This window comes from Choloepus didactylus, chromosome X (genome assembly GCF_015220235.1).
Source record: "Choloepus didactylus isolate mChoDid1 chromosome X, mChoDid1.pri, whole genome shotgun sequence".
Lineage (NCBI taxonomy): Eukaryota > Metazoa > Chordata > Mammalia > Pilosa > Megalonychidae > Choloepus > Choloepus didactylus.
The window spans coordinates 190,359,602-190,367,778 of NC_051334.1; positions in this window are offsets into that span (position 1 = coordinate 190,359,602).

The following is an 8,177-nucleotide window of genomic DNA, read 5'->3' on the forward strand; positions in this document are numbered from 1 at the left end:
TGAACATTATTTTTATTGCATTATAGATAATTTAGACTTAGATGGCAAGTGAGATACGCTTACCGCCTCTCTTTTCACCTACTTATAGAAGCTTTCAAGATGAAGGAAGAAATACCGAAATGGACGTTCTGCCTGCTGAGCCTACTGATGTCGACCCCAATGTATGTACATTGAGAGCCATAGACTAAAAGCTTGGGCTTTCTCCCATAGTGTTGATTTCTTTGGTTAATGTGTGTTGTTGGCATATAAAGGTTTTAATTTCAAGAATTATCCCGTGGGCACAGCACACAAGCAGTGTCGCACAATTGCCATTTTGTAGACATTTCCTATTAGAAGCTAGTAACATCCATGTTTGAAATGGTTCCTGTAGTAGCTTACTAGGGACATTGTTTGAGGTCTTTTTGTCGTATGAGGGCATTACATGATGGAAGTATTCTGACCTGCTTGCTGCAGTAGGCTGTGTGAGTCAACTCATCAGATGTCACCACCCAACGTGGGCAGAACCCAGTCCCGAATTAACCTGTATTGTAGTAGCCATCCTTTCCCTAAGCCATTCAGTGTATTGTCCATTTATTCATTCACCAGATGTGACTGGAGTGGATCCTATGCCCTCTAGAGAGAGACATTAATAGAAATATAAAACCTGGATCTGCCCTCAAGGATCTGAAACTCCAGTCTGAGAGATAAGATCAGTCCAGAAGAAGAGAGCTCTAGAAGACTGGAAGAAGAGGCCAAGTGACAAAATGGTCTTTAACCTTACCCGCCACTCTGTGGGTACCCATCACACAGTGCTAGACTGGATTGCCATAGTAGTGACAGTGCTGGAGAGGTGAAAGGATGGCCTGGATATCAGAAGATAAGGGTTTGATCCCTGATTCTTCCACTTGCCAACTATGGGACCTGGGGCAAGTCCTATTACCATGGCGAGCCTCAGTTTCTCTGTCTTCCTGGCTACCTCACAGGAATGTAATAAGGCTCAAAGGAATCTTATTTATTAATATATTGTCTTTATTCCTGCATCCTCTTGTGAGAGAGGGACACTTGGCTGTCTTGTTCATCAGCATTTCCCCAGCATCTTGAACAAAGCCTGGCATGCATAGTAGGCCCTTGCATAAATATTAGACACACAAATGAATCTGTGTGTTAAAACGCTCTGTTATTTTAATGTACGGTAAAGGGATATCAAAATCATTAGACCAGCAGGGTGCATGGAGTCTCCATTTGGTTTCCAGGCTTCAAGGGCTATAGAAAGGATTTGCATGTTCCTGGCACAGTGCAGACAGCAGGTCATTTCATTATTTAAGTTCTGCCGTAACATGAAGATGCTGTCACCACATATTTTAAATATGAAGTGCTGGTTTTATATTGTATTTTTCAACAGTTGCTCATTTAACAAGCGTCTTCTCTGAAAATAACACTCTCCCTTCTCAAGATGTCCCTCTGCTTGACCTAACGTTCTAGTCAAGAAAATATGAAAATGGGGAGAAAATTAGGCAGAAGAAGGCTAATTTAAACAGAGAAATGTTCTGTTCACACAGAAAATAGTTACAGTTTTGCCATAAAAAAGAAGCCAAGCCAGCCACCCACCTCTGGCCTTCTGTCCAACATTCTTGCAGCTGTGAGCCTTACTTCATCAGTCAGTCAGTCAACAAATATTTACTCTGGTCTAAAGTGTGCTGGGTGTGAAGAATCCAGAGTCCTTCAGACTAGTGTGTTTTGAGGAAGCTGGCTCAAAAACTCCTCATTTTTCAAAACTTATAAAACCTAAGTAATTATAATGTTGAAAGGAAAGTTGATTTTTAAAGAGCCCCATAATCCCATCACCATAGCACAACTGCTTATTTAATTTTCCTTATTCCCTTTCTGTTTTAACCAACATACATATTTTTCACATAGTTATAATGACAGCTTGCCTGCTACTCATACTCTTGGCTCTCACTTATCATTATATTAGTTCATTTTTTTTTACAATTCTAATTTTGATCATTTCAAGAATGCTACATTATTCCATGGAATTGGAGGACTTCTGCTTCCAACCAAGATGGAGTGACAGGGACTGGATTGAACTTCGTGCCTGTAAACAGCCAAAAACAAGATAAAGGACATCAGGCAACAGAAGACAGTGACCATTGAGAGACGGGAAAGGAATGAGGCATGCCCTACAATTGCCACCTCTTAAGAACTAGAGCACTTCCAAGCCACGTGGCGGAGAGGAGGGACACAGATAGAGTCCAGTGGACTGACTGAGTGGAGGAGACAGAGCTGAGAGTCGAGGGAGACTAAGGTGGCTAGAATTGGGGGGGAAACAAACACCGCTGAGTATCAGAGAGGAGAGAACTGCATAGAAAGAAGCAGAGATCTGTGGAGGGTCCCCCTTGAGTATTCAGCATCTCTGCTCATTGGTGCATGCACTTGAGGAAGCTACTTGGAGTCAGAGATAGAACTTTCCAGAGGATTAGAGGGAAGCACTCACAGGGGACTGTTAAGAGGGCCTGTTTCTACCAGCCACACTGGAAATTCTCACAATACACAAGGCATTAGGTAAGGGGACTCACAAAGGTCTTGTCTCAGTGGGTGGGGAAAAATGAGCCCTAGGCTACTTACTGTTCTGGTCCCAGCTGTCAAATCACAAAGGCAAGACCCAAAAAGATCCAGGTGTTCCCAGGTAATTGAACTACATTCCAGAGCAAAGGCCAAGCATATTTACAAGAATGCAAAAATATTTAGTACCCTGGGAGGTAAAATCAGCAATATTTGGTGTTCAGTAAAAGATGACCAGAAAAATAAGACCCTAACTGAAGAGGAAAATCAGTCAGTGGAAAATTGGCCCAGATTTTAGAATCAGTGGACAAGGACATTAAAACGGTTGTTATAACTGTATTATATATGTTCAAAAATTTAAGTAGAAATATAGAAGATAAGAAAACAATCTCAAGTTGAAACTTTTGAGATGAAACTACAATTTGTGAGATGAAAAATACACTGGATGGGATTAATGGCAGAGTAGACATTGTAGAAGAAAAGATTAGTGGATTTAAAGACAAAGTAATAAGAATTCTCAAGAATGAACATTGAGGAGAAAAAAAATTTTAAATAAAAAAAAGAAAAGAGCATAAATGAACTGCTGGAAACTTCAGACAGCCAGATACACTTGTAAGTGGAGTTCACAAAGTGGGGGAGAGGGGGCAGAAAAAATATTTAAAGTAATAATGGCTGAGAAATTTCCAGATTTTATGAAAACTGTGACTGCAAGATCCATGGATCTCAACTAATCTCAAGCAAAGGAAAGATGAAGAAAATATCACATCACGGTGCCTCATAATAAAATTGCTTAAAACCAGTGAATGGCAGTGTACTATTTAAAGCTTACTTTCTACATGAAGTGGGGTAGCATCACTTGAAGGAAGACTGTGGTAAGTTAACAACTTACGGTATAGACACTAAAGCAATCACTAACATAACACAAAATGAGTTATCTAATATGCCAACTAAGTAAGTAAAATAGAATAATGAAAATATTCAATGAATCTAAAAGAAGGCAGAGAAAGAGGAAAAAGGGAACAAAGAGCAGAAGGGACAAATAGAAAGCAAATAACAGCATGATAGATTTAAAACCTATCAATGATTATTATAAAATTATATATAAAATTATTATAAAATGGTATAAACACTTAAAGTCAAGAGATGGTCAAATTGAATTGAAAAGAAGCAAGATCAACAATATGCTGCTTACAGGAAGCATGCTTTAACTATCAAGACATACGTAGATTAAAAGTAAAACAGAGGAACAATATATACCCTGTTAACAAAAGAAATCTGGAGTGGCTGTATTAACATCTGACAAGATTTCAGAGCAAAGAATATGACCAGAGACAAAACAGTCATTTCATAAAACATGATACCAGGAGTAATTAATCAGGAGAACATAACAATCCTACATGTTCATGTACTTAGTAAAAGAGGTTCAAAATGGGATGAAACCACAAGGAGAAATAAACAGAAACACAAATATAATCAGAGATTTCAGTGCCCCCTTCTCATTCATTTCCACTATACAGATCCTGTACATGGTTTGTTAGATTTGTACCCACCTATCTCATTTTCTTTGGTGTGATTGTAAATGGTATTCTGTTTTTAATTTCACTTTCCACATGTTCATTGTTAGTATATATAAATGCAATTGATTTTTGTATGTTGATCTTGTATCCTATGACCTTACTAAGCTCACTTATTAGTTCTAGGAATTTTTCTTTCAGATTCCTTGGAATTTGGGGGCAGTTTTATTTCTTCCTTTCCAATATGTATACCTTTTATTTCTTTATCCTGCCTTGTTACACTTGCTAGAACTGAGTGAATGAATTGTTTAGTGTAGTATTCAACGGAAGCTGTGAGGCCTCTGATACCACCTTGTATGCATTAGCAGAATTTTGACTATCCTTTCAACCCGCTGCTCTCTTGTGTGCCCAGTCTTGTAGAGAGTGGCAGTGCTGACTTTTAGTGCAGGGAAGGAAGGCTGGCCCATCTGTTTTCACCAGTCACACACATACACCCTGCAACCTCTGTCTCGCTGTTGTAAAGTGGATCCAGAGTGCCCCTTCCTGCCTTCTGCCGGAGACCCCCAGCTTCTGGTCTGCCAGCTGTTTTAGGCAAACCTGTATTTAAAGAAGCCTTTTCTGTTGAAAAGAGCTGTTGTCTGGCAAGGAATTGAGAAGAGGGTGGTTTGTCAGGTGCAAAGTCACCTCCACAAAACAACCGCCTCACCTTTCGGACAGCGTCTAATGCAGCAGCAGTGCCAATCCAAAGCAAACTCGCCCTGATTGACTCTTTTCTTAATCAGTTCTTTTGATGACAAGTTTAGGTGACCTGTGTTACTGGCAACTGATACTCGACCATTTGTTCCTAGAGCTCTCTTCCTCCTGGACTGCACTGGAGTGCGTAGATGTGTTTGGCCAAATTGGAGTTTGTACGTCATTAGGTTATTTCTTACCCAAACCCACTGTGGCCAGTGGTGGTAGGCGAGTCTTCAGAAGCAGCTGGCACCAGGGGCTGGGTGGGGTAGGAGAGCCGTAGCACCCGTCAGACTCGGAAGCAGTCAGCCCAAGGGGACTATGTATAAATGGAGAGGACAGGACAAACCTGGCTTAGAGAGTAATCATGAGCAGCTTCTGTTGATTTTACACCTATTATGGGGTAGACACTTAAGCATTTATTCATTCAAAGATACTTAGATGTGTCTAACACATGGTCTAAGCAGGTCAGCCCGCATTCAGTCTGGAGGGGGCTATGGTGCTTGCAGAATAAGAATAATACCAATAACTAAAGTGTACCAAGCATTAGGCTAGGTGATTAACCCTCACACCAATCCTATGAGGCGTTATCATTCCAGTTTTACAGTTGGTGAGATGTGGGCTTTCGTTATTGAATAACTTGCCCAAAAAATCACACAGTAAGCCGCAGAGCCGGGATTCTAACCCTGGGCTGTCTGACACCAAAATCCACATTTCTTAAGTACACAGTGGAGCATCTACCTTCAAAGCTGCCGATTTTTCCACGTTGTTCTGTTCTCTGCTATATAACATCCTTTACTTTCCTTATATCTTTGAACATTTTAAACATACTTATTTTAAAAGCCATTTCAGATTCATTCATTGACTGATTCGTTGAAGAAATATTTATTTACACCTACTATGTACCAGACACTGTTCTAGGTGAGGGGGTGGTTACAGCAGTTAACAAGAGAGTGAAAATTTTCCCTGCCCTAGAGAAGCTTGCATTCTAGCAGGGGGGGGATAGATAGTCAACCAGATATGCACTTTTGATTTAAAAAAAATCATGCAGCTCTGGGGAAAAAGTAGAGCCGGATGAGAAATATTGAGGATACAACAGGGGGAGGGTGCAGTATTAAATATGGTGAAAATGACATTTGAGCAAAGACAGGAAGGAGACGAGAAAGCTAGCTCTGAGGAGATCTAGGAGAAAGGCTATTCCAAGAGGACAGCCTTGGTCAAGGCTTTGAGGTGTGAGCATGCCTGGTGTTTATAGGACTAGTGAGGGGCTGGAACAGTCAGCAAAGGTGAGAGCAGGTGTTGGTGAGCTCAGAGATGTCGTGGAGGTCAAGTTAAGTAGGGTCTTGGATGCCACCATATGGACTTTGGGTTTTACCCTGAATGAAAGAGAAGAGTGACACAATCTGACTTGCTTATTAAAAGAGTCAGTGTTGAGAATAGACTGGGGAGGAGGGGCAAGTACGGAAGCTGGGAGATCAGTCAGAAAGTTCTCTCAGCAATCCAAAGGAAAGATGGTGGTAGCTTAGACCAGGGTACTAACAGTTGTGAGAAGTGTTGGGATTCCAGATATTTTTTGAAGGAAGAACCCACAGGATTTGCTGGCATTTGATGAGGGATGGGAGAAAAAGAGAGGAGTCAGGGATGACTGCAGTATTTGGCCTGAGCAACTGAAAGGATGGTGTTTCATTAACTGAGATGGAGGAAACTGTGGGAAGAAATTACAAATTCAGAGTCATTTGTGTATAGGCAAGTAGGGTGACAACAGAGGTTTTGGACATGCTTATGTCTGAAATGCCTATAGATGTTCTCTCCCGTTACCCCTCCATACTCCACCAGAACTTTCCTTGACCAGGCCAGCAGTGGCCTCCCAGGTCCTAAATTTAATGATCGCTTCTCAGTTGTCACCCTACCTAGTCTATTAGCAATATCTGATACTGTTCTTCCTGCCCTCCCCTGGAAATACTTTCTTCACTTGGCCTATCTTTTATCTCACTGGTCATTTCTTCTCAACCTCCTTTGCTGATTCATCTTCTTCGTAGTCTCTTAAAGTTGGGAGTTTTCCAGGGCTCAGTCCTTGGTCCTAGTCTGTATCTGCATTTACTCCTTTGGTGACATTTATAGCAGCAAGATGGCTTGAAATGAGGTGGCCTGAGTTAGGGAAAAGAGCACTGGATTTGAAGTCAATGGATTCTGTCTCTTGCTCTGCTCCTGATTGGTCGTGTGACCCTCCCCTCTTTGACACTATCAAATGAGGAGGTTGTGCTAGATGCTCTCCAGGGGCCTTTCCACCTCTCTTCTACTACAATAAAGGAACTTTTTCTAATAATACTTTCAACTTGAAACTGCCCCGAGAACATGCAGTAGTTATTAAGCAGCCAGTTGCCCTTTCCTTTCCCTAAGCCAGTTCCGCCCATGCAGGGCCTCTAGAAGAAAGGCCCCCTTGGTGGTAATGCAGTTCTCCCACAGCCTTCCCACCTGTCCTTGAACCAGTGGGTTTGGGTCTACTAACGAGGAATGGAAGATGAGTAGATTACCATCCTTGACTACCGTGCAGAATTTTTACCAACACCACAGGGAGGGCATTTTTTTTTTGCCACAGCCTTTGATCTCTAAACATTTTTCTTATACTTGCACTTTTAGCACATCCATATGGTCTTGGTTTTGACAATGTGTATAGTCCAATACACCCATAATCTCTGTTATCATCCAGCCATATTTTTCAAGGACATGTCTGATGACACCTTTGTGTTAATTAATTACTCCAGTGTTAGAAATTGGGACTGGGGAATGAATAAAACTTTTCAGTGTTCTGCCTGTGTCCTGCTGTTTATGTATCTCTTTATCTCCAAAGTGAAATGGCATTTTCTCCTTCTCTTTTGGAATGTCATAGATTCAGAATGACAGTGCAGAGATGGAGCACTGTGGATCACATGACAGCATTTACGAGGTTATCATCAAGGATGAGTCTGAATCATCTGATGAGCCCAACGTGTCCCCCAGAGACAGCTTTAATGATTTGCCAGGTCAGTACATTTGGGTTATTTGGTAAGGACAATCAGAAGAAAAATAATGGCCTTCAAGGTAGCGACAATTTTTCAAATGAAGATCATGTTCTGTTTGTAAGGGTGCAAGCTCACAAAAATAAATTCTTTCTTCATTTTTTGTAAGTTTTTCGAGATGATTTGAGAGCAGTAAAATGGATAGCTCATCAAAAGTTCAAGTGCTTTGGGAATGGTACTATTATCTCTCATGTAATTTTAATCTTCAAAAGATTGGTGTTAGATCTCAGTCCCTGGAGGAAGCGTACTTTCTTTTTTTTCATACTTGTGTAGTCTCTTCTGCTATGGCGTAGCAGTTGCATTCCAGAGAAACCTCTTGTTATAGACTACT